The sequence below is a fragment of the Lissotriton vulgaris genome, chromosome 2_1, assembly GCF_964263255.1.
Source record: "Lissotriton vulgaris chromosome 2_1, aLisVul1.2, whole genome shotgun sequence".
NCBI lineage: Eukaryota > Metazoa > Chordata > Amphibia > Caudata > Salamandridae > Lissotriton > Lissotriton vulgaris.
The window spans coordinates 1,428,998,616-1,429,024,473 of NC_141687.1; the positions used below are offsets into that span (position 1 = coordinate 1,428,998,616).

Consider the following 25,858-nt stretch of genomic DNA (forward strand, 5'->3'; position numbering starts at 1 on the left):
CCGCCACTTCAGTCATATTGCCTGTTTCAGATTCACTTGCCTGGTGACTGATTTCCTTGTCCCACAAAATATGCTCCCCAGCTATCAGCCTGTCACAGGGGGTCTGACATGAGACTGCTCTTCTCGTCTCACCCAGCCTTTCAGGTGTATGTGTAGCTGACTCTGCTCCAGCCCCACCGACCTCTCAAAAATGCACGTCACGTGACTCAATTCCACCCAGCCCTCCTGGCCCTTCAGAAGTGTGCTTTGCGTGATTGAAACTGCCCTATCCCTCTTGTTTCTTTAAAGTGTGAGGCAGTTCTGGAAACAATCCATTTCAGCAGAGGGCTTGTTATGTAGACTCTGCCTTTTCTCGGTGACTACCCGGCTCTGGCAGCGATATGGCGCAGTTCCGGGGAGTAGAAGAGCTTGAGGCTGCTTGCCTTGCACAGACAAACAGATAGTTTGGTAAATGCCATGCTGCTGGACACCAGATTGTTTTTACAACTCCGGTTTAAGTCTGAAGACGATCTGCATAAATATTTGCAGGCAGGAGTGGGACTGAACTTAGCACGACTTCACTCAAGGTGTCATTTTACTTACAAACAGGCACATTCCATTGTTTTCCGTTTTGATAGTCTGTTGTTTGCACACTGTTACCCCCCCCCCCGAGGGAAACATTTGCTCATCAGCCAGAACTGGCATTTTAATTTGGAAGAGGCGTCTGTGGCACTGTGCTGTGCACACATTTCATTGTTTATAGTTTTACTGTACCCTAGGGCAGAACCCCATTAGCTCTTGTGCACTAAAAACAGATTGCCTATGGTTACTAAACTGTAGAGATTGCCTCCTGTTGCAAAATTATATTTTTATATACTGCTAGGCTTAAAAAAAACACGGAGGGCAGTGTTTTGTTTGCATGAATAATGCTTTTTCCAAATCAGTTACCGAAATCCCCCATTGTTTTAAAGCTTCCGCCCATCCCTGCAGGTTTAATAAGTAGACTCCATTATGTTTGCCAATACATTGTCACGACATCTTGCTGAAATGTATGTCTTCATTTCCCCCACTACCCCCCCTCACCTGCACACTTCCTTTGTCCTACGTCATCAAAAAACCTTAGGGCACGAAATGTAGTGAGGAGAGTCCCTCTACCCTCTCTCCCTTTCCCTCTCTCCCTTTGCCTCACTTCCTCTCCCTCTCTCCCTTTCCCTCTCTTCCCTCTCCTCTCCCCGTCTACGTCTCTCTCTCCTCCCTCCCCCTCTCTCTCTCCTCTCCCTCCCTCTCTTTACCCTCTCCCTCTCCCTGCTCTCCTTTTTCTCCCTCTCCCCAACTCCCACTCAGCACCACCACAGCATCACTCAGCACCACCACAGCATCACTCAGCACTACCACAGCACCACTCAGCACCACCAAAGCATCTCTCAACACCACCACAGCATCACTCAGCACCACCACAGCATCACTCAGCACCACCACTCAGCGCCACCACAGAACCACCACAGCACCACACTGAACGACCACAGCACCACTCTGCACCACCACAGCACCACCCCAGCAACAGTCAGCACCACCACAGCACCACTCAGCATCACCACATCATCACTCAGCGCCACCCCAGCATCACTCAGCACCAACACAATATCACTCAGCACCACCACATTAACACTCAGCTCCACCGCAGCATCACTCAGCACCACCACAGCACCACTCAACACCACCCCAGCATCACTCAGCACCACCACAGCATCACTCAGCGCAAACACAGCATCACTCAGCGCAATCAGAGCATCACTCAGCGTAACAACAGCATCACACAGCGCAACAACAGCATCACTCAGCACAACCACAGCATCACTCAGCACCACCACAGCATCACTGGTTCAAATATGTTCTTTCAATGTTTCAAGCTGTTTTCAAGCTTTCAAGCTTTATTACAAATCACAAAAAGATGTTAATATTTCACTTTTGTTCTTGGATTTTTGTCACAATAAAAAACACTGAACATAATCTTCACAAAAGTTATTTACAAAACTTAAAGGTATTGACATTACAAATTACATTAATAATTTAAGTATTAATTATTTTAAAAAATTAAAATCCATTGTTATTTGCAATATCAATACATCTAAGTCACGTAAATACAAAACATGTTGAATTACAAATGCTATAGGTGTCACATTTGCAAAAGTTAAAACTATTGGCATTGTAAATGACAAAGCTATTAATTTAGCTATTTTCAAAAACAACACATAAATAAAAAAAAAGTCATTTATAAGACCAATAGCTCAAACTTTCCTAATGCGAGACCTATTGCATTTCCAATGCTTGTTTATAGGAGAGACCCCATCATGAAAATGTCGGCAGAAAGGCAGGGAAGGAGACGTGTGCATGAGGGCACATGTTGTGCCCCCTTTTCTTGCACTTTTGTGTGCCATGGTGGCGGCTTGAGCGGCAGGCTCTCTATGAGCCGAAGCATGCTGCCACCATGGCACCACCGCCACAACACCATCAGCCCAGCAGAAAACTCGTAATGCAGCGGTTGGGATGCTGCCGGCTTGGCGCCAAACTCCCGACCACCGCAATGGCAGTCCAACAGCCAAAGTCATAATCGGGCCCTAACTTCATGAATCCACTATGAAAGGAGGAAGCCCTCCTAGTAATATAACTAATGTATTAACATTACTTCAAGAACATTGCTTCAGCAGACTGTTATCACTATTATAAACAAAAAGGGTGTGTGGGGGTCAAGGGGAAAGTTTTATGACCTGTCTGCTCACTCCCCAATATCAAGATACAAAACACACAAGAGCAGATCAAGTCTGAAAAAATGTGTGCCTACAACAGTAGCCGTGTGGTACTGGTGGTGCATGCGTGAGACAAGGGTTGCCAAAACCATTGACTGGAAGTCGAGGGAGGCTGACACAATTCCCATCAGACCACCCATGTGGTGGAGTTTACGTCATGTGGGAAATGTTGATCATGCCATCCCAAAACCGACCATATAGTGCCGGTGCAGGAATGGATGTAAAAAGTATCATCATAGCCATGCATCCTAAAGTGATGAAAAATGAAAAGAGTGCAGTGCTCAAATAATAGTGAAGATAAAATTAAAATTAACAATCCGGACTCCTGGAGGCATTGCGACAGAAGTGCGGGTGTTAAAGATTAAAAAGCACGCTGGGTAGCATGACTACCCTCTAGCGCAGTGTGATATGGTCGACATGTTTCAGCTTAAGGGCATCTAGCCCAGCTTTCTTCAGGACCGATGACAAAAAATCAGCTACTGACTCTCCTATATGAATAGAGAAATTTTTCGGAATCATTGCGCGACCCTGCCTAGCCGCTCGATAACGGAGGGTTAGTGCTTTGTGCAGCGAGGCTATTTTAGGAGGAAGGGCGTTTTCCAAAACTCACCTCCACTTCCGCTCGCCAACAGTATCGAGGTACCGACGGAGAGGTGAGACGCCCGGATGCCCAGTACCTTGCTTTTTTACTTGACTAGGATCTAGGTTTTTTGTTAAGGGGATTGTGATTATTGAGTCTAGAGAGAGCCTTGTACTTGTCACAGACTCTGCGCTGGGATGGGGAGGCTATCTTCTTGTTTCCCCCACAATCTAATACTGGACACATGGGAATACTTTCCAGGCAGCCAGTCTTAGGCGCAGGTTTAGATACATTACTAGCACCCTTGCGCCTTGTTTGCTAATAGGCCATGGTCATTAACAGGTCTCATTCCATAAAAACAGTTGGGATACTATTATTATTCCTTGAATGTCATTAAATATGCGAGATTTACGCGCCCTGGGTACTGTCAGTGGTAGGCATGGTAGGAGAGTCACTATCATACGTCTGTTGGGTCTCAGTGTAAAGTCATTCGGCCAAGACACGGTAAAGTTAAGTGCTTACTGAGTCTTCTATTTTTACACTACAGAGCGGGGCCTCTTCCTCCCGAGCGGTTGCCGGGTGAGGTGAGGTCGTCACCCACACAAAGCTGGGTGAGTATCACGCTGAGGAAATGCCTCGGTGTGATTAAGCATATATGCTTTAGTTTCATGTAAAAATCATATTTTTCATGTATGTGTGCCTGCACGGTTTCTATGTGTGTGCGCCGTGTTGTGTGTGTTTAACTTGGTGTTGTCTGATACAGTGTCTTTTGTTTGTTAACAGGAAGAAGATTCATTTCTCTCCCTGCAGTGGACACTCAAGTATTCACACTCTCGATATAGAAGTAACTTTGTCAGTACAGGTTTATTATTCATCATTTATACACTTTGCATGTAGTTGTAGTAGCTGATTTTTTGTCATCGGTCCTGAAGAAAGCTGGGCTAGATGCCCTTAAGCTGAAACATGTCGACCATATCACATTGCGCTAGAGGGTAGTCATGCTACCCAGCGTGCTTTTTAATCTTTAACACCCGCACTTCTGTCGCAATGCCTCCAGGAGTCCGGATTGTTAATTTTAATTTTATCTTCACTATTATTTGAGCACTGCACTCTTTTCATTTTTCATCACTTTAGGATGCATGGCTATGATGATACTTTTTACATCCATTCCTGCACCGGCACTATATGGTCGGTTTTGGGATGGCATGATCAACATTTCCCACATGACGTAAACTCCACCACATGGGTGGTCTGATGGGAATTGTGTCAGCCTCCCTCGACTTCCAGTCAATGGTTTTGGCAACCCTTGTCTCACACATGCACCACCAGTACCACACGGCTACTGTTGTAGGCACACATTTTTTCAGACTTGATCTGCTCTTGTGTGGTTTGTTATCACTATTGCCAAAAGTCATACACCATGAACAAAACAGATTTTTCCTGGGATGTAATATGTTTCTAAATCTCAGACAAATATTATGCATAATGAAGGAGTTCCCCAAAAAAGCTGATGTTACTAATGGCATCACTGAACATTGAGAAGGCATTCAACACCTCACAATGGCCGCACCTTTTGCTATCATTAATAAGATGGGACGAGGATGAGAAATCCTAGCTTGGATAGCGTCCTTTGCTCAAACGCAGCAGATAGAGTATGTACAGGCACACTATCTCACAACAATGGATAACAGTCAGGAGCAAGAAGCAGAGACAGTGTTATTAATTGCAGTGGAACCATTGGTTAGCACCGTATGATCTTCCACACTGTAATCCACTCAATATACCCCACTCCACTCCAATCTAATTTGCTCTACTCCACTCCACCACACTCCACTCCAATGTACCCAAACCTATGCCACTCCACTCCACTTCACTCCAATCTACCACATTCCACTCAAATCTACCCCACTCCACCCCAATCCATCCACTCCAATCTACCCTACCCCACTTCACCCGAATATACTCTACTCCAATCTACCCCTCCCCAATCTTCTCCTCCACAATCTACCGCACCCCAACCTATCCCACTCCGATCTAACCCTAGCTACTTCACTCTAATCTACACCACTCCATTCCAATCTACCCCACTCTGCCCCAATCTACCTCAGCCCACTGCAATCTAATCTACTCCACAGCACTCTACCCCACTCCACTCCAATCTCCCTCAGTCCAATCTATCCCATTCCATTCCAATCTACCCTACTCAAAACCACCTAGTCTACCCCACTCCACTCCACCCTAATCTACCCCCTTTTATCCCTATCACTTCTCCGTTACAAAATTACCACCTCCTTACCATTGCCCGGAGTCCCTTTTTCTTCATAGTCAGCTGAAGAAAGACTTCCTTCACACTCAGTCAGTCAGTTAGTCAGTCAGTCAAATTCCTTTATTCTCGATAAATTAATGTCATATAAAGACGAAAAGCACAGTCATATAAACATACAAATAATTACGACGAAATTGAGTTAAAAAATGTACAATCAATTACAGTTACAATAGATCTCGATAAGATTAAAAATTTCATAGAAATAGAGCAATGTTTAACTTAAAAACTCATATCATGACATATAAAATTAAGTATACATGTTCAAGGCATCTATTTATCACAGATATTTAAGAGTGGTGGAAATGTGACATTTCTCCTCCTTATTCGATTTGCTGCAATTAAAAAACAGGCAACATGAAACATTATTTTTGGTGAACCAAGTTGTTTTAGGTACACTAGTGCCGGTCTAACTTGAAAAAATCCTGCCTCTCGGAGGATTGGCAACAGATATTTCCTCCTGCACTCAATAAAGTGTTCACAGAACATCAGGAAATGTAGGGTATTTTGAGGTGAGAAATTGTCACAAGAGCAGGGGGCTGCTTGTTCAGGGGAGCACCATTTATGATATACACCCAACGTATAATGAATTAAGTTGAGCCGGAATCTGGTCAAAAGAAACCGATGATAGGGTTTATTTACTGTGACCAGGTACGGTTCCGGCCCTGTGCAGGTGACCAGTGCATAATTTTCTCTTACCCTGGGTTTTCCCATCTCAATCCCTTCCCGCTCTAAAGAGAAAAGATCCAAGAGGGCTTTCTTCGTTGAGCGGATATCTTTTTTAGTTATAGTTTCTGGGGATGTAAATAAGCCAATGCGTCTTATTCTCTGGAATCCAGTTCTTATATATGCCAACCATGGGATTTTGTGTGCATTATCCAGTGTCTGACAGTCCTTAATAATTAAATGATTAAGGGGGATCTCATCGTTCACCCATATTTTTAGCCAGTACATCAAGGGTGCGATTTTGATCCGATCAGAAATGTACCCAAGTCCCAGTTCTGTGTGGGTTGAGAAAGTGGGGGTGGATTGGGGAACTGAAAGTACACTTCGTAGAAACTGGTTCTCCACTAATTGGAGTTTCTCTGCTCTGGTATAACCCCAAATTTCACACCCATACATTGCAACCGACAGGCATTTAGATTCACTTCACACTCATTATCAGCTAGAAAGGGACAAAGATTCTTGCCATTTTTACAGCAAAGTCTTTAAGCATAGGATTAGCACAGTGCCATCCATGGCAAGCTGAAAAATGGCAAATGTCTTTTATTAGACTATTAGTCCAGACACAGTATTACAGCTTTGGATTGATAAAGTTTCACACAAGCCAATCTGGAATGAATAAAAGAACCTAGTTACAGCTCATCAGAGAGGTACAGTTTTGTCCAGACAGAGGGGAGCAACCCGTATAAGTCAAAACAATGCCCTTTTGGTTTAGAATGACAAAGGGAGCAGGTACGCCTGGGTAGTGCACAAGATTTAAGAAGAGAGCATATATGAAAACTCAGTTGTTACACCACTGGCACCCCAAGCCTGCACACCTGAAACATATGCAGAATTTTTAAGCTTAGGATTAGCATGGTGGCATCTACATATTCAAAATATTCACATGCATTTTGTAATGTGTTTAATAGTACTACAACAGTACTACTAATGTACTACTAGATGCTATTCACTGCCTGTGGAGGTCTATACCTCTGCCTTTCCTATCTTTTATGCGCTGAAATCTCCACCACAATTGAAAATATGTCCGCACACATCAGTGTATGTTTTGGTAGTAAATGTTGTAGGGGCCGAGGGGAATGAGTAGAAACTAGGGAATACTTACTCCTAAAGGGGAAAGACTGAGGGGTCGATTAGGATCGCGGACGGACTTGAGTCCGTCCGCGACCCCAGAGTATGAGGGAACGTCCGCATGGGCTGCGGCGTTCCCTCATGTGCGATTAGGATGTGACCGCCACCCTGGCGGTCACATCCTGGGTATTTAACATTGCGGCGGGTGCTGCTTCAAGCAGCACCGGCCGCAATGTTAAAATTGCATGTGTAACATTTACATGCACAAAGCGGCAGGCACCGCGCGGTGCCTGCCGCATTGTGCATGTAAATGCTGGGGGGTACCATAGGTACCCCCCATGTGCACCCCCCACCCGCCAACACCCTGGGGGCCCGCAACGGGCCCCCAAAATCAAAAGTACACATGCTTTTCCACGGCGGAAAAACCGCCGCGGAAAAGCATGTTTTCAAATGCTTCCTAATTTGGCCGGCGGTGTCTGATAGACACTGCCAGCCAAATGAGAGCTTTTCCACTGCGGTTGTAATCCGACCGCGGCGGAAAAGCAGCGTACAGAAACCAAGACCCACCAGCCATCGTAATGCGGCGGTGGGTCTTTGGTGAGTCCGCAGAGGATTTTCCGCCTCCTCCGGGCCGGAGGTGGCTTCCGCCGGCCCGGAGGAGGCGGAAAATCCTCCATCCTAATCGGCCCCTAAGTGAGCAGAAAAGATGTGCTAGGGGGAGCTAAGGGAAAGACATGCACACACCCATAAAAAAGTAAGCCAATTACTGTCTTTCTATAGTTACTATAGCCAAAAAGGTCCCAAAACAGTTGTAAATGTACTCCAGGTCAGTGCTGCAGTAAGTCCAGCATCACACATGGCCAATTACTGGTACTTCAACACCCTTCCATAGAAAATAATGGAAGTAGGGAAAAAAATGTCCACAGGCACTAACGTAAAAAAAAAGGAAAAATAATTTATGCTGTTTAAAAATATAACACATTTTAGTTCATGTTAAAAAACTGTCTAAAAGAAATGCAACATCAATATTTATTTAAAAAATAATTAAATTACTGTTATTCTATACACCACTTTCAATAATTGAAATAATAAATTATATTTATGTTAGGTGAGAATTTTTATGATTGAACTTAAGAAAAATAAATTTATTTTAATTTAATATATTCAAAATAGTTACAATTTAATTTAAAATTATGTTATTAATGCTGTAACATTTCACTGTATTGTTATATATCATTCTACATTTAAAATAAATATTTAAAATTAATTAACAATATTATTTAACTTACAAATATTGTAGCTATTTTATCAACAGTTTAATATGCTTGTAAACATTTCCTTATACTTTATCCTACATATGTCTCTGTAGGATAAAGTATAAGGAAATGTTTAAAAGCATATTAAACTGTTGATAAAATAGCTACAATATTTGTATGTTAAATATTATTGTTAATTAATTTGATATATTTATTTTGAATGTAGAACGATATAAAACAATGTTACAGCATTAATAGCATAAGGCATTGGCTAAGTTGGCAGAACACCAAATAAAGGTCATAAAGTCACTCTTATTAGTGACTTTATGGTTATATTTGACATTCTTGCTCACTCCACCCCCTATTTCAGCGAGTGGGGGAAATGTAAGACTACACTTTTAAGTAACTTTACTCTAGGAAATAGTCAATAGCCAAAAGTAGTAAAGTTACTCAAAAGGAAACCTACATTTGTAGATTTTAATATTTGTGTACACTTATCTTTGTGAATCTGTTCCATACCTGTTTCTAATGTTTGTAGGATTGTAATTAAAGTGAATATTTTTGACGTGTTTCTATTTTTTGATTACTGGCCTTTATTAAAGATATTAAAACTGTTTTAATATTTACTTAAATACTATTTCAATTCTGTACAATGGCTGTATAAATTTAGAGAATTTGTTTTGAGGAATAGGAGTTATTTAAAAAACAAAATATTTATCATCCATTATATTTCTATAATTATGGTCTTTTTTTAATTGAAATGATTTATTTTCAAGTTCTAGTTTTTTACATATATTTATTTATAATGTACAATATTTCTAAAGAAATGTTAAGTATTTTACATAATATGATCAAAGTGAGATGTGTAAAACAAAGATATTTTAAAACATTAACATAATTGTTATTTGTTTAATAAATATATGAAACATATACTTTAAAGGTATTTATTTTTAATACGGATATATCTAATTTTCGTTTCTTTGTTTAAACAATTATTTTATATAATATATATCAGAAGTAATTAACATATTAATGATTTTACTTACTATTTAGTAATTTTTTTGTATTAAATTCACAATATTTTGCAAAAGTATAATTTTGTTATAGATACTTTTATTAATTCTTTTCTCATGTCAAAAATACTATCTCAATACAGTTGTAGTAGTAGTTAATATTATATAATATATTACTTAATAGTTATTATATTAGTTAATATTTTATATATATTTTTTACAGTCAATGGAAGTAGATATTTTGACTTCAGTATTTTGGTACATAGATATTTTTGTAGCAGATATTTATGACTATACTCAATTTTAGTGGAATATTCTTATCATATCTCATCATAGAAGTGGCTCAAGACGAAACCATCAGTTGAAATAATTCCACACTACTATCCTTGTGATGGAGGTATTCTCCTCAGGATTTAGCACAATCACCAAAAACTAACGAACTCTAAGTCAGGGCTTTAGACCCATTCAGAATAAACTTTACTCAAATATCCACTATGGATCAGGGACTTATCAAATATTGTGATAATTTAGAAAGTCCACATTTCGGCCATTTTACCAGTTTTCTTATTTTACAAAACTCTACTGAGATTTTTTTATTCAGATTATTCTCATTTAACAACACAAGAATATGAAGAACTTCTCTGGAGAGTGAAACATTTAATAACCAGGGACAATAGAGCAATCGTTGGTAGCTCTCAATCATGCTCACAGAATTGGACACCAGACATCTGTGCTGTGGAAGCTGATACTGCAGATCTATGAATCTCTCAAATATCTCTTGAAGTAAACCAATTATACAAAAAAGAATCACAATTCCCAGCAGGTTTCTTCACTTTGAAAAATCTAATCAATCAGAGATTCTACTTTTGATTTTTCACTGACTGAAAAGCACTACAATTCAGCAATGTAGCAGCATTATAAATAGTAAGCCACCTTTCCAGACTTTCCCAACAACAATGGCCTTTTAACAAACATATTTGCCTAAAAGCCAAATATGTTTCACGTCTATGCTCTATTTGTGAAAGATAATTGACATTTAGGTCCTAGCATTTTGTTTTCAATGCCAGCTTCTATGTTTTTCCAGATGGAGACAAAATACACTCTCTACAGTCAGTGCTGCTTTAGCCCAGGAATGTTTAATGGTCAAGGCTCATGTATTTCCTGCATTTTCCAAAAACGTTGCTTCTATCTTGCAAAAGAGGAGGCAACCAATCATCCATGCTGCAGTAACTCGATATCTGGTCCACATATATCTTGTTTCTAGCTTGCATGTACTTTTCAATACGTTTTGTGAAACTAACTCAAAATAACCCTTATCCTGTTCAGGGTCTTTAAGGCTATTGTTCATAGCTCTTCATCTCAAAGAAGATTCTACTCATATGCTCATATATATTACTTATATGCTAATCACAAATTGATTGTTTGTGAGTAGCTCCACTTTCAGACAGTGTCCCTGATCAAAACCTTTGGGCCTTCCCTGTCAAGGTTATTTTGATTGTAAATAATAACAATTATTTAATGTGCTGTTGCATATACAGCATAGATTGTATGTTTATTTTTATCTTTCACAGTAATGGTAAATCTTATAGAACAAGGAATATGCAAATTTCTTAGGAGAAATTCCCACATGGAAGCATCCTATTGTAGATGCCATGTAAATTTAATGGCTCTCTCTTTGTTCTCAGGTTCTGAATTTATGGGCCAATAAAAAAGAGGCTGATTAGAACGGTGGGCGGACTCACATCCGCCCACCACCCTATCGGGAATCGGGACCACCCAACAAGCTGTTGGCGGTCCCGACATAGGCATTATGATGTGACCACCACCACAGCGGTCTCAATGCCTATACTTTGTATTGCGGCTGGTGCTGCAGGCTGCAGCACTCGACGCAATGCAAAATAGGGAAACCCAACATATTCCTGCACTACATGGCAGGCACCAGGTGGTGCCTGCCACATGGTGCAGGGTAAGGGACATCATATGTGCCCCCCAAGGCCCCTCTCAGAGGGCCAGGGGGAAGAGGTGCCCACTAAGGGCCCCCAAATTCCCTTCATGCCTGCCTTTTCATGGCAGGTTAAACGCCAGGAAAAGGCAGGCAGAAAGGGACATTGTAACCCCTACGGTGGTGCCTGGCAGGCACCGCCACCATGGTAGGGAATACAACCCCCTTTGCCGCACCAGCGGGCTCACGGAGCCCGTTGGATGCATGGCAGTTGGTCTTGCCAACCACCAACCATCCACCGCCATTGAAATATGGCGGGCGGATATGATGGTTCCGATGGTGGTGGGATCGCCACCGCCGGGCTGTCGGTGGAGGTCTCACTGTCATCATAATTGGCCCCATAGTTCTCAATTTACTAACAATCATGAATGATGTATCAAACTGATTTTGTACATATGAGACTTGCAATATAACTTGATGTCATTGAAGTATCTTTCAGATGTCCGGGTTGCAGTCAGGAACCTTCAGGCACGATATGTTGGTAGGGGCTATTCAATTCTGTGGGTCTTCTGCAAGGCCCCTCAAAATTGAGGTTCTTGTTCATAACCCTTCAAATGTGTTAGTTTTTGTCAGGAACCCTCAGGGGTGAGGGCACTTGATCAGGTCCTCTCAGATTTGAGGGGGTCTTTTAAAGAACCACAGTCATGAGGGTCTCAAAATCTTCTCAAGTGTGAAAAAATGGAGGGCTGGATGTTCCAAATAATGATAATTTGAGAGCTACCCACAAACCTACGGCCTGTCAAAATATTTTTCTGATCTGAGACATATGAAAAAATTTGAAGAGTGTGTGTAAAAGTGTGTACCCATTTAAAATCTGATCATACATACTAAGGTTTAAGATTTAGGGGAAAGGCATATTATTAATACACCTTTATTATTAATATATCTTAATATATTTCTCTATTATTTTAACTGTGTTCTCTCTTAAACAATGGTCATTCCACTGCAACGCTCATTGACCTTTCTTCATCAAATCTTAGCATGTAGAAAAATAAAGTACAAATAAGGGCATCATTACGATGTAGGTCGCAATTCTCCGAACAGCATTCGGTTTGTCAAACCCTTGTCAGAACCCATGCTTCCCACCAAATCGGAAACTTTTTCAACCGCCCGATTAAGATTAAAGGTTTACATTTCGGTCTTTACTACTCAGTTCCCACTGGCATTCGGAGACTCGGAGTCAGTAGGAGCCGACTCGTACAACTCTGCGGACCGCATTTCCAACCAAAGTATCACAATGCCGGATTCACACAGCCTTTCCGAATGGGTTTGTCTGACATGGAACGGGTGTTGGAAGCTGATTTAGGGGGCCCATAGCACGCCCCCTTCACACGGAGACCTCCGGTTGGGGCCCATGGGTCCCCTCTTTCCAACCATGCATGGTTTGGCAGGCACCATGGGGGGCCCACCACAGGGAGCACGGTTTTCCGCAACCACCCCTGTTTTCAATGGGAGCCTGTGTTGTCGGTCAGAACACAGGCTCCCATTGAAGTTGATGGGAGTACGACCGCATGGTGTTCGGAACCATTGTAATCGGTCTATCAGACTCCCCAAATCCAAGTCGGTCAGACACAATTCCGACACGGAGATGGTCAAAATGCTTTCTGACCGACATTGTAATGAGGCCCATAATTGTGAACATTTGCAGAAATGTTTCATCACACTCAACAGCCTGGAAAGTCCAGCTCATAAAAGTACTCTTTAACCCCTTGGGCGCGGCCGCGATGCTGCGCCTGTGCGGCGGTTTTTGAAGTGGGCGGGTTCATGACGGCCCCAGCCGTCATCAGCATACGACCACCGTGATGCATGACGGCTGGGGGCCGTCATCGGCATTGAAGGGGTTAATAGATTAATAACCTCGATAGCACAACAGTAATGCTTGTAGACAAGCAGTAAAAAAGCTTGGCTAATGAGAAAGTAAACAAGGATTGGCAAAGCCAATAGGTCTTGGCAATCCGAGAGCTATTGCAGCTGTAAATGTTTTTTTAGCCATGTTGAATAGCAGTGGCATTGTAACTTGTCTGCGATAAGCCCTTCTCAGTGCCTACTATAAATCCCTTAAATGAAAGCATGAACTTGCTTACACTTTCTTTTATTTCAGTTACTCTGTTTCCTGAAGCCGGAAAGGTGTATCAGTAGGCTGACATGGTTCTGCAAAGATGTGCCTTAAAGCTCCAGGTGTCAAGTTTGATTTCAGGGGAGAACAACTCAGCGGGCAACAGGTTCCCAGGTCCAGGTATATAGTACTCAAGTAATGACTTACAGCACTAGATAAAATAATGTGCACTACTGTCCATTTATCAAAAGATGTTAAGTAATCTAGGAAAATACACCGCTCAGCCATTGTCCAAGCGTTGGACTCAGCGGACCCACAATTTATCTGTCGAACAATTAAATATGTTATTAATTTTGAAAAAAAACAGAAATTGTGCAACGAGTTACAAAAAACTTGAACCTCTTGAACTTTTTATTTGTACTTTCCAAACATTGAAACAGAACTTTGAATCATTAGGCTATTAACAAAATCATGTTCACCATTTTTTTAATTAACGGTTGTTTTAATATTGTACAAGAAAGTCTTTTCCGATACATTTTAAAACAATGCTGTATTGGATATTGTAACGGTTTTTATTAACTACACAATAAAGTATTAGATATTGCACTTTTAAAGTGATTTATGAAAAATCAAATACATTCACTAAGGAGGGAAAAAACGCTTTTAAGGGATTTTTTTAGACATGCATAACTGAATTATTAAAATATCTGATTGAAACACAAATAGAGAGAGAGCCTGGAGGCACAGAACACCCTGTCTCAGAATGTAAAAGGTTTAAACGTGCCATAATTAAATACCCCCCTAACCCCCGTAATTATTTTTTCCAACGTATAATATACGAACTCAGTCTAGGAGTTAAAGTTTCTGCTGCTCTCAAACGAGTTGAAATGTTATTCTGCAAAACTCCAAAAGAGCAGTGCCAGTCCTCCTCGCTGCCTCGTGTTTCTCTAGAAGTAAACAGGCTCCCTGTTCCGGATGATTAAAGGGGTACTTTCCAGGCCTGCTCCCCTTGATTTATAAGCAAGAAAACACGCACGTATTCTCACTCCACCGAGGCCTATAGTTAGGGCGATGGAAGGGCGTCTTTGCAGAAGAAACTGCGATGAGTGACAAGAAGTGGGACAGATGAAAACTCTAATAGCACCACTTCCCAGCCGAGAGGACTGACAGGCTCCAAATACCAGAAATAAAAGATGAAAATATGTTTGCCGACAGTTTCTATTGTAAACGAAAGAGACACAAAACTATCACGAGAGTAGGCGACTGCTAGGACCTGTAAGCCACCGCTCATACTCGTCACTGGAATATGCGTAACTCCTCCTCAGCCTCCCATGCTCTCAAAGTCCTTAAAGTGAGTCGAATTAAATTGGCTAGTAGTAATAGGTATTCTTTATAGAGCCAAGAAATGACAGAAGTGATGTGTGAAGCACTATGGACAAAACATTTTATTATTAAAAATAAGATAAACTGGAGTGCTTTGGCACAATTTGAAAAATGAATTCCAAGAGTGAGTCTGAGGCGATCTTTCAGTTTCTCTTCTGCACTCTTTGAAGCATTGGCCCTTTAAATATTCTTTCACTGTAAACAGTAAAAGGTGAAATGTAAAGAACCAGAGAATCCTTGGGTTGGGTATGAGAACAGGAACTTCTGTATTGAGAATAAGCCCCGGGCCACAGAACTTAATTGAAGGTGCATTACTTAGGCGTTTTAGATAGCGTGGACACTACCTAATGGTGTCAGAGCGCTTTACAATACAGCAAAGAACGGTGTCAATAAAGATGCAAACTTTCCTTCCCGGTAAGCTGGAATGGTGTCATGTTAAAGAGGCGTGGCCCGATCATTGTAAAACAACCTGCTCTGCAGTAGGCACATCAATGGAAACTACTCGTGATATGAGCAGGTTGGCCATCTGTGCAGGCCTCGCCACCTCCTTGAAAGGATCAGAGATCTTGCACTCGGTTTAACAGAGTGGTGTATTGTTCAACAGAGGTCTGCACTTCAAAGTCATGGCCAACTTTGCACTCAAAGGTAAACAACCTTTACAACGAAACTTTTACAACGCACTACCATTACGACGCAACTTTTACAACGCAAACCATTACAACACATTGCGCTGGGGGGCGCTCTAGGATAGGGTATAGATTTAATTTACTATCCAACACCTTCCCTACTATCCACGGGGACTGGAGTTGGAATAGTAAATTAAACTATTCACTATCCAGCGCCCCAAAGCACTATGCGTTGTAAAGGCATGTGTTGTAAAAACCGCGTTGTAAAGGCATGCGTGGTAAAAGCATGCGTTGTAACGTCATACATCCCACTCAAAGCGTAAATTAATGTAATTACCAGTAGAAAGTCTGCAAAGGAGCAATTCCCAAAAACCTGGTTTGGTTGTAAATACTGAAGTGTCCCATGCCCACAGAGCATTGCTATACTGTGCTCGAAGAGCATTAAAATAAGTATGGGAACTTTGATGCTGTGGTGAATGGGAGCGAGGGTGAGTGAGTGTGGGGGCGGGGCAATGAGTGTAAGCATTAAAAGAGCATTCTAGTGGATGAAAGAAGGAGTGGTTGTGTGTGACAAATATGAAATGTTAGAGTAGCAAAGAGTTTCCGAGACAGGAATTGGCAGTACAGGCCACTCACACAACATCTCTAGCAGCACGTGCAGTAAGCTGTCCACCTCGTCCCAGAGGCTACTGAGCTTAGGAAACAGAGGGACCTGGCCCATCTAATCTACCAATGTAGAAAGGTCAGGAAATTCTGGGACAAAGTGTTCTATTTTACCAACCAAACACTAGTCTGCAACCTTAAGAGAGAGTTCCACACGCTAGCAACAGCACTCCTTAACACCGAAATAGACACACAACAAGACAAGTACCTTCTCGACTTTCTCTTAACTAGTGCCATAAAGATCCTACTATCTAACTGGAAGAACACAGCCAAGGCCACATTTAAGGGATGGTTAAACTGGGTGACATTCCTGAGAGGGGCTGACAACACAGCACTAAGAAACACACCATGGAAGAGACCATCCAGACAGATGTGGGTATCACTAGACAAAGCGCTAGACCCATTCAAACCACCGTAGGCCACAGGCGGCATAAACGGTGAAACAGAACCAGGATGTGGTAAGCCGATCTGCAACCACCAGCAAAACCTATATGTTACATGTTATATATGTATAACAAGCGTTGAGCCAACAAAGTCAGTCCACCGTCATGTATGCAAGTAGGATCAACAAAGGGCACTCACCTAACTACGCTATGCAATGTACTGTTGCGGGGTTCTATGCGCTAGAAATGCTATAAGTGTTTGTATTTATATGTATATTGTGTCCACAAAATTTCAATGAAAATATATTTTTTTTAAAAGAAAAAAAAATGTAACAACATGAATGTCCTGTGTTTCTCAAGACACCAACAGTGAGTTTACCAAAATGAAGAACAAATCGCAAAAACTCGTTTTTTTTCTAATTAAACATGTATAACTCATTTTCTGGCTTTGTATTTTTATCTATTACAACTGTTTGATTATCAGTTAATTAAAATGTGCTGCCTCAGAGTTGCAATTTTTTTATAAAAAAGTTTTATTAGTGTATTACTGTGCACCTCGATCATGAAGCATCCTTTAGACCCTCATTAAGCGCTGACGGTAATGAGTGCGATATTGATAGCCTCCAGGAAAATCCGACTCCGCTGACTGGGAATGTATCTGGTGCAATAAATACCACCGACACCAACGGCCAGATTTACTAAGTTCTCACGCAATGCAGCACGCAAAAGTGTTGTACTGAATTGCATGATAGGGCGAGAGCACCATATCTACAGAGATATGGCTGAATCCTTTGCTCTCATTAGCACTGACGAGAATTTTGCGGCCGAGCATCACACACACACACCTTTGCACCTTAGTGCAAGGGTGCGTGCATAAGTCTAGCATAGGTTTTGTACTGATAGTGAGCTCTTCTAATAAAAAATACTATGCTTAGACAACTTTTTACTACTTTGTATGTGTGCTGTACAGTGCAGCACACATGCAAAGTTAGAAAAGAATGGAGAAATTGACACATTTCTCCTTTTAACGCCTGATTTCAAGTGGCATTAATTTGTGACACAAAACCATGTCTCAAATTTTGGACAGATAGTGTTTTGCATCAAAAAGCCTGGGTGGTTGCATGGGAATGCCCATATACCCACCTATGTAATGCTCCCCTGACACTAAGGGGCCTATTAGGATGACGGGCGGACTTTGTCCGCCCGCCATCCTGTCGGACAACGGGACCGCCCACCATCAGGGCGGGGGTCCTGTCCTTGGAATTAGGATGCACCCGCCACAGTGGCGGGTGCATCCCGCATTTTTAACATTGCTGCGGTCTGTGCTGAAAGCACCGCCCGCCGCAATGCTAAAAAAGCATGTTGTGCGTTTCAAAGCACAACATGACAGGCATGTTGCACTTTGAAATGCGGGGGGTACCATAGGTACCCCCCATGTGCACCCGCCCCGGAATCCCAGGGGGCCCACAACGGACCCCGCAGGGAGTCTCCGCATGCCTTTCCGTGGCCGCATTGCCGTCACGGAAAGGCATTCCCCAAAACCCATCCTAATATGGCTGGCGGTGTATGATAGACACCGCTACCATATTAGACCTTTTCCGCCCCAGTCGCAAGGTGACTGAGGCGGAAAAGCGGCGGACAGTCTTACCGTCCGCCGCGGACCCCCCAGCCATCCTAATGTGGCGGGGGTCATTTCTATGCGGATGGTGGGCGGATTGCCCCCGCCAGGCCGGCGGTGGCTACGGCCAGCCTGGCAGGGGCAATCCGCCTGCCAACCTAATGGGCCCCTAAGTAACGTAATAAAGCCCTTCACACTGCTTTGTGTTACTTGTAAGCAACTTTCCAGCGTAAAGCAAGTTATGCGCTGGTAAGTAAATAACAAAAAAAAATTGTGTTGCTTTCATCATTTTTGTGATGCAAATACAGCACAAAATGTTGGTATATCTGGCCCCCAGTTTTTTCCCCACAATGATGTGGATTGACATGGGGATTTTGGTGCTTATCACACCAAAATCCACATGTCTTAGTAGTTGACTGGCATTTTCCTGCTAATAAATATGAGCAGGTTTGACCTACCGACAACTTTCCAGTGGATGCGATAGTTAGCGCACTACTCATAATTACGATTTTTGTGCTAGCAGAATTTACAGCACATGTTGCAATCTAAAGACATCTCGTAATGAAGGGCACAGTTAAAAAAAGAGTAAAGACAGACTAGATGCGTAAGCGTATTTAGCAGAGTTCTCAAAATGCTATATATATTTAATGTTTTATTGAACGTAAGTTTACAGATATATAACCAAAACAATGTTTCTTACCACAGAGAATGCCATTTTAGATTATCTCCCTTTTCTGGAAATACAGCCCTTTGGTACACAGTAGGAACATGTTCTCAAAGGGTTACTTACTCAAGTCAACAATTAAAGTATATCCATTGCAGCTCCTACCTTAAAGGCAACAGTCTTTCCAGTTTAAAGGGCTCCATTTCTCCTATGCAGGTTATACTGAAATGTCATGTTCCCCAGCTGTAAGAAATGGGTGAAACATTCATGTTACATATTTAACCCTAAATATACGTTCTGTTTGCTATAACAACAATCACCAAAAACAGTACATGCCTTCGATAGGCTCCATCTGTGGACTGGCACACCTACTCACAAAAAAGCACAAAAATGGCTTCCTTGCCATGGTCCTCACCCAGACGGTTCAGTCATACGGGTCCCATGGCGTGAGACGGGCGCGTGGGTGCGTACAAATACATTTTGACTCTCTCTCTCTCTCTCTCTCTCTCTCTCTCTCTCTCTCTCTCTCTCTCTCTTTTTTTTCATGGAGGCAAGACGAGCTGAGGACCCAGCCCAGGGTAATACCCTTTACTCAGTTTCTCCCTGTGTGACTAGGCGGTTCTACAACCACGCAATGCCTGTGGGACCCTCATTTCCGCATTTCTGAAGTGAATTTCGCCAGCACTTAAAACCTGCCCATGCCTGTCATCACTTTTGAGCTGCATGTTTCTAATGCACTGACTAATTAACACCTGCCCACATACAGCAGCACCTCAAGCTACATCATGTCATCGTTATCAGCGTCACATGTTGTACTCAAAGCAATTGTCAACAGCATTCCAAAGCCTGCACACATCCTTTACACGTTACAAAATGTGCCTTAGCACAGGCCCAAGGTAAAGAGAAGCAGAGAGTGTGGGTTACATGGGTAAATTTGCACAAAACCTATGACAATTTAACCTATATTTTTTAACACCCTGTGGCACTCGGGTGCAACTTCCGGCAGCTCTCAAACATTTACATTTCGAGATTTCAGCTTTGTGACTACATTTTCTGGCTCCATGAACCACTCCCCAGGCCAGAGATTGCTACTGTTTGAACAGTGGTAAACTTGGATGCAAATATATTTATCAAGCCTCTCCCGGGAAAAGTGCCAGGTATTCGCTATCAATGCGGATCCTGTTCAACTGCAAGCAAGGAAGGTTCACATAACGTTCAGCCTTGTTGGCTCAGGACATTGTTTACTGTGTATTACAAATGCATTACAGGAGGAGCTAATCTTGTGCCAGCCTGGAGGGTGAACAGGGCCGAAGAGTGCCATTGAGGTACTGCCAACTAAGACCTCTCCTTGAACAGTCGCAGCATAAGGACCCACAAGCCCATCTCTGGGGCAGATTTTTGAGAAGTGTGGCTCAATGGTTAGAGCGGCAGACCCTGAAGCAGAGGTCTGGCCCGGGACCAGGGTTCAATTCCCCTCCTCAGCGGGTCTTGGGCTCAAAATTCCACGGACCTGATAATTCTCGCCTCGGTGCCTATTCCAATCATGGAGTCCCACTCTGCAACTCTGGGCAATAGCTTGCTTAATCTCCACAACGGCCCCCACAACGCTAAGGATGCCTGGCCTCCACCTTGGGGGTGCCCAGGAGTGGACGCCTCACAGGGAAAGCCAGGATGGGTTCCACAGCGGTATTCGTACAAGCGCCTTGAGACCCTTGCGGGTTAGTAGTGCGCTATACAAGTATCAATTTATTTATTTTTATTTTATTTTGCGGTACCCGCGAAGTACTTCTATACATACTCTTCCACGCATTTGTGAATTGGAACTAACATATCTAAAATGGGAACAAAATGGGATTATTCAAGGAAGATTCATATACAATTAGTGCAATAGAAAGCACCGGGCCCATTTTGTACGTTTGACAGAGAAGTGAACATTTGGGGGCCAGCTCACAAAAGTATCAATTAGTGTGGAAAGTAGTACTCCAGATTAAGTACTCTTACAAGTACTGTTGCACTTCTCAGTTTTTTGGGGGGGAGTTTTATATAGCGCGAACTCGACCTGTGTCAGAGCGCTTTACATGAGAACCAGTTGAGTTACAGAAGGACAAATTCATTTTGTTAGGTACAGGTGATTTTCCCAGAATCACAGGATGTTGCGCGTACCTGCCAAGACTCATACCCGGTTCACCCGCTTTGAGGTCCATAGCTCTAGTCTCCTTCACTTTTAGTCCTGCCATTGGTATCGCATTCTTAACTTCTGCACAATTGTCCTGAAACCTTTCTAGATTCTTTCTGAATGGTATGGCACTGCAATCAACTGTGTTGTAATGCCTTAAAATGTTGGACGTAGCTAGCTCGTAACAAATGGATCTTTACTATTTTAAATGGCAAACGTTCCATATTTTCATCTAGTGGTCATGTTTTATAGGATATGTATTTGTATGCCACAGAGCAATCAGATCTACAATTCAAGTGTCATCCATAAGTGTTTCAGTCAATTCTTCTTGCCCTTAAGGTACCAGATGCTTCACTCTATCTCTGACTTCACTTATGTAAATGGGGGGGGGGGGACTCCAAAATCTAGAACATGGTTGCGTATCTTTTAGTTCACCCATGGTTCCACCTGCAACTTCTAACTCGGTTGATACATACAGTGCACATCTTCTCTCTACCTCTTCATAACATCAGCCAGGCTTTCACATCAGAAGATCAACTGTTCATGACCTCTTCCTGGTCATGGGAAGGCCAACAGTGTGCTAGGTGTAAGCAAATAAGATGGTGGTCAAGAAGCCTGAGGTGTGAAGGTAAATAATAAACTGCAGTAGTGGGCCACTAGTCCTAGCCAAGGCAAACACATAAAAAACATAAGAAAAGCCACTAAGTCAAGTCCTCTTCCAGCAAGCTCAAGCTGCCATGCTCAAGTGTTTCTGTGGTGATCAGTTGCATAGGTGTGTGGTATAGGAAATCTTCTCTCAGGCTACCAAAGAAGCCGTTTACACCAAGGCAGAGACTACAACTCACATGTTCAGCATGGTAAGCAGTATAGTAACGATCTTGTTTTTTCTATAGCACTTCATGTGGTCCTGCCATTTTTAAGCACTGTATTTTTTTATAGCACAAACTAGACCCGAAGGTATCGGAGAGCTTTACTTGAGATGAGAACCAGTTGCATTATATAGACACATTAATTTTTGTTAGGTACGGGGAGATTAAGTTATTTGCTCAGAATCATAGGATGTTGAGGGTCCCTGCTGCAAATCGAACCCGGTTCCCCTGCTTTGAGGTGGACCGCCCTAGCCATTAGGCCACATCCTTTAAAAGATGTCATAAGAGAGCTGTAACCCCAAGAGCCATCCGTTCAGTGGAAGGGAGGTTGCACAGGAAGAACAGTGCATGCCAGTGGAAACCAAGGACCAATATGTGATGGAGGTGTGTGGTACACACCAATTATTTGAAATTGTGAAATATTATAATACATATGATTTAAAAAATTTCAAGTATAATTACAACCACTTAATACACTTCTTTGTCTTTTTCTTTCTCTCTTTATTCTTCTTTTTGTTTCATTTTATAATGTCATTACTATGCATGTGGTTGAAGCATTCTTACTGCTCTGTCATCATGTGTTTTGCTCCTATGGTCTATTGAGCCTAGGGCTTTTTCAGGGCACACAGCCCTTTATAAAACATCTGTTGTGTATGTTCAACTATTTTATCTGTTGTTCTATGTACTGGGCATCCCCATTCTCAAACAGAGAAGATTCAAATTATGGGCAGCCCCTACTTGCTTTCTGTACTTGCTAGCCCAGTCATAGCTCTACTGGCAGACTAATAGGCCTAGCAGTTCACTGTGGACTTAGCCACCATCTTGGTGTCCTGTCAGGGTGGAAGTTATATTAATGAGTGTCCATTTCATTTGGTTCATCCTGGCAGTCAGTCAGCTGAATATAGCCATGGCTGGCTACAAATGCATAGTGACCACCATATTTAGAATACTGTGAATCCTCCCTGAAACATCCAACCCCCCATTAGTAATAGTTAAAAGAGGATACAGTCCTTTGCATTTGTACTAACTGTATATGCATACTCCATGACTATTCTTCAGCTGTGAGACCTGAGAATTATCTTTGAAATCTGAGCAACTTATTGTAAAACAAAATTCGCCTGAGGTTCTTATGCTTGTGATGTAAAGGTTCACCTTATTCTAATTGCGGTTATGTTCTTCTGCATTGACTTTCCTCATGCATCAATATGGACCTCTCAGCCAAACGAATAACCAAGGAGTAAAAGGTCATGATTACACTGCACAACAGATACTGAGTCTGAAGCACACCGAATACGCACTGCACTCTGCTCTCAGTCCACTGTTTATTACTTATGTAGAGCTGAGTTCAAAATCCCATTGCTTTGAGCAAAAACACCTCTGCACTGCAGTGTGTCTGACTGTCAGAGCTCGCCAACCCAACAAGGCAGACCACATGCCTAAGTTCACCTGCATAGAATAAACTATCTCGCTGTGTTGCATGTTACAAGTACTCGGCCAAGGCTGTCCTTTAAGGGACTCCTTCCAGCTGTCCGATCAACATGAGTCAGATTTTAGAAAGAACTGAAAGGACCAGAGTGCTTATTCTAAACCTGACACACATCTAAAGTTGTGCACTCACTTCCTGTCGAGGTGTGTCAGTTCTAACATTTCAGGAAATAACCTTTTTAAAGGAAGAACTGTAGAGAATGTGTGAAAAATAACAATCCCACTGGCCGGATGTAGGTAAAAGCAGTTTTGCGAGTCATGAATAGCGATTTTTAGGGAATCGCTATTAAGGACTCGCAAAATGCCATGTAGGTAGGAATTGCAAAAATGTTTGCGATTCCTTAGTATTACTTAATTGCGAATTGCAAATTGCAATTCTCAATCAAGGAATACCTTCCCATTCATTCCTATGGGTCTAGAGGCCGATAGGAATGATTGAAATTTGAGCACGCAATTTGCGAGTACCCAATAGGTATTTGCAAATTGCGCGCGCAGTTTCAAGGGTGCAAGGGTTCCAGAGGGACAACCTGTTGCACCCATGAAATGTGAATGTGTGCCCAGTGGTGCACACACATGCACTACGGGCATGAATGTGTGCCACATGGCACTTTAAAAAAAGTGCTTTTTTTTAAAGGAAATCGCAAATTACTACCAACTTGAAGTTGCGATTCCTTAAGGCCAAATCACACTTTCTTTTGTGCTTCTTACATTGCATTTAAGGATTCGCAATTTGCGATTCCTTAAATGCAAATGCAAAATAGGGAATCACAAATTTTGCTATTCCTTATTTTGTGAGGAGGTTTTTGTGTGCTACATTGCACACTGCTAATTTGCAATTGCAAACGCTGAAATTCTGTGAATTTCTGCGTTTGCGATTGCAAATCGGCTTCCTACATCTGGTCGTATGTTATTGAAATTCACATATACGTACTACACAGATCTTTAGAAAGGGCAAGTTATCCTACAGATGCAAAAAAATAACTAAGTAAAGCTCAGTGTCTAAGCTTCCATTTTCAAGAAAAATCCCACAAAAGGGTGATAAGACAGGTACACGAATATGTGGAGAGAAAAGACTTACTTCATAACCAGCACATAGGCTGTAGGATCTCCAGGGAAACTGAAACTACCTTGTCCAAGAGCAGGGAGGAGCTTCTCACCCCGCTGGATGAAGATCAGAAAGATATGCTAGTCGTCCTTGATCTCGTAGCAGCATATGGGGCCTACTAAATGGAAGGGCATAGGAATTTCAACTTCCCTAAAGTGAATCTGGTCCTTTCTCTCAACCCTAGCCTATTAGTTTGCTTTGGGTCACTCAAACCACCTACATATTTAGAGCATTAAACAGAGAACCACAACTATCCTCCCTCTCACTCCTGCTGCTCATCTTGTATCAGTATACTTTATGACAAGGGCTAGAACAACGTGTAGTGCAGGTCCAAACACACGCAAATCTGACTTGGTAGTAACCAGTAAGACCATGAAAAAATCACCAGATACATGTGACGCAGGGACCACTGTTTGCTCTGTCTGATCGGGAACACAACTGAATTTCCTTGTGCTGGGTGGGGCAGATGTTCCCAAAATCCCCTTTAGCTGCCCATCAACTTTGAGAATGACATTGGCACGTCAGTCAAGTTAAAATATATGGGATTTCTATTTGTCTCGTGTTTACACTCAAAGTTAATGTTAGGAGTTAGCCTGGCATATGATGTCCACTAGTTCTAGTGGGCACCTTGCACCAGCCTAATCAACCCTTATTGGTGGTGGTTGTAAAGTCAACCTTATAGAAAGCTATCCTAGTGGTAGCATGGACCAGCAGTCATCAGGCTAAGACTTCAGAGAGTGTATAAAGCAAGTTGTTTTACCAATTATAATCCCTTAAGTACCAAATGAAAGGACACCACACACGGTATTTATCAAATATATATGTATTTATTCTAAACACAACCCCTTCTGCACTCTTTATGAGGTCAGAGGTAAAAGTACAATACAAGTTACTTAATTAGCATACGATAAGTTGCACAGTATACGTTTTGCCCTAGGGGCCTAACAAACCATATACTAAAATAGTGGTATAAGAACCACATGATAATTAGAAAGCAGGCCTGGGACCTGTGGAATCGCTGGGGCTACTCTAAACAACCAAAGGTTAGGAAGTAGGAGGCCCACGGGAGACGCGTG

General features: G+C 42.2%; 1 protein-coding gene across 1 annotated transcript in view; it reads right to left on the reverse strand.

The window, feature by feature from the left end:
* Positions 1–25,858, reverse strand: part of LYPD6B (LY6/PLAUR domain containing 6B) — a 286,780-nt gene that overhangs the window by 53,169 nt on the left and 207,753 nt on the right. Inside the window, exon 3 of the mRNA XM_086958855.1 lies at positions 19,313–19,390. The gene's annotated coding sequence lies outside the window, so the exon portion shown is untranslated. The remainder of the gene's footprint in view (positions 1–19,312; positions 19,391–25,858) is intronic.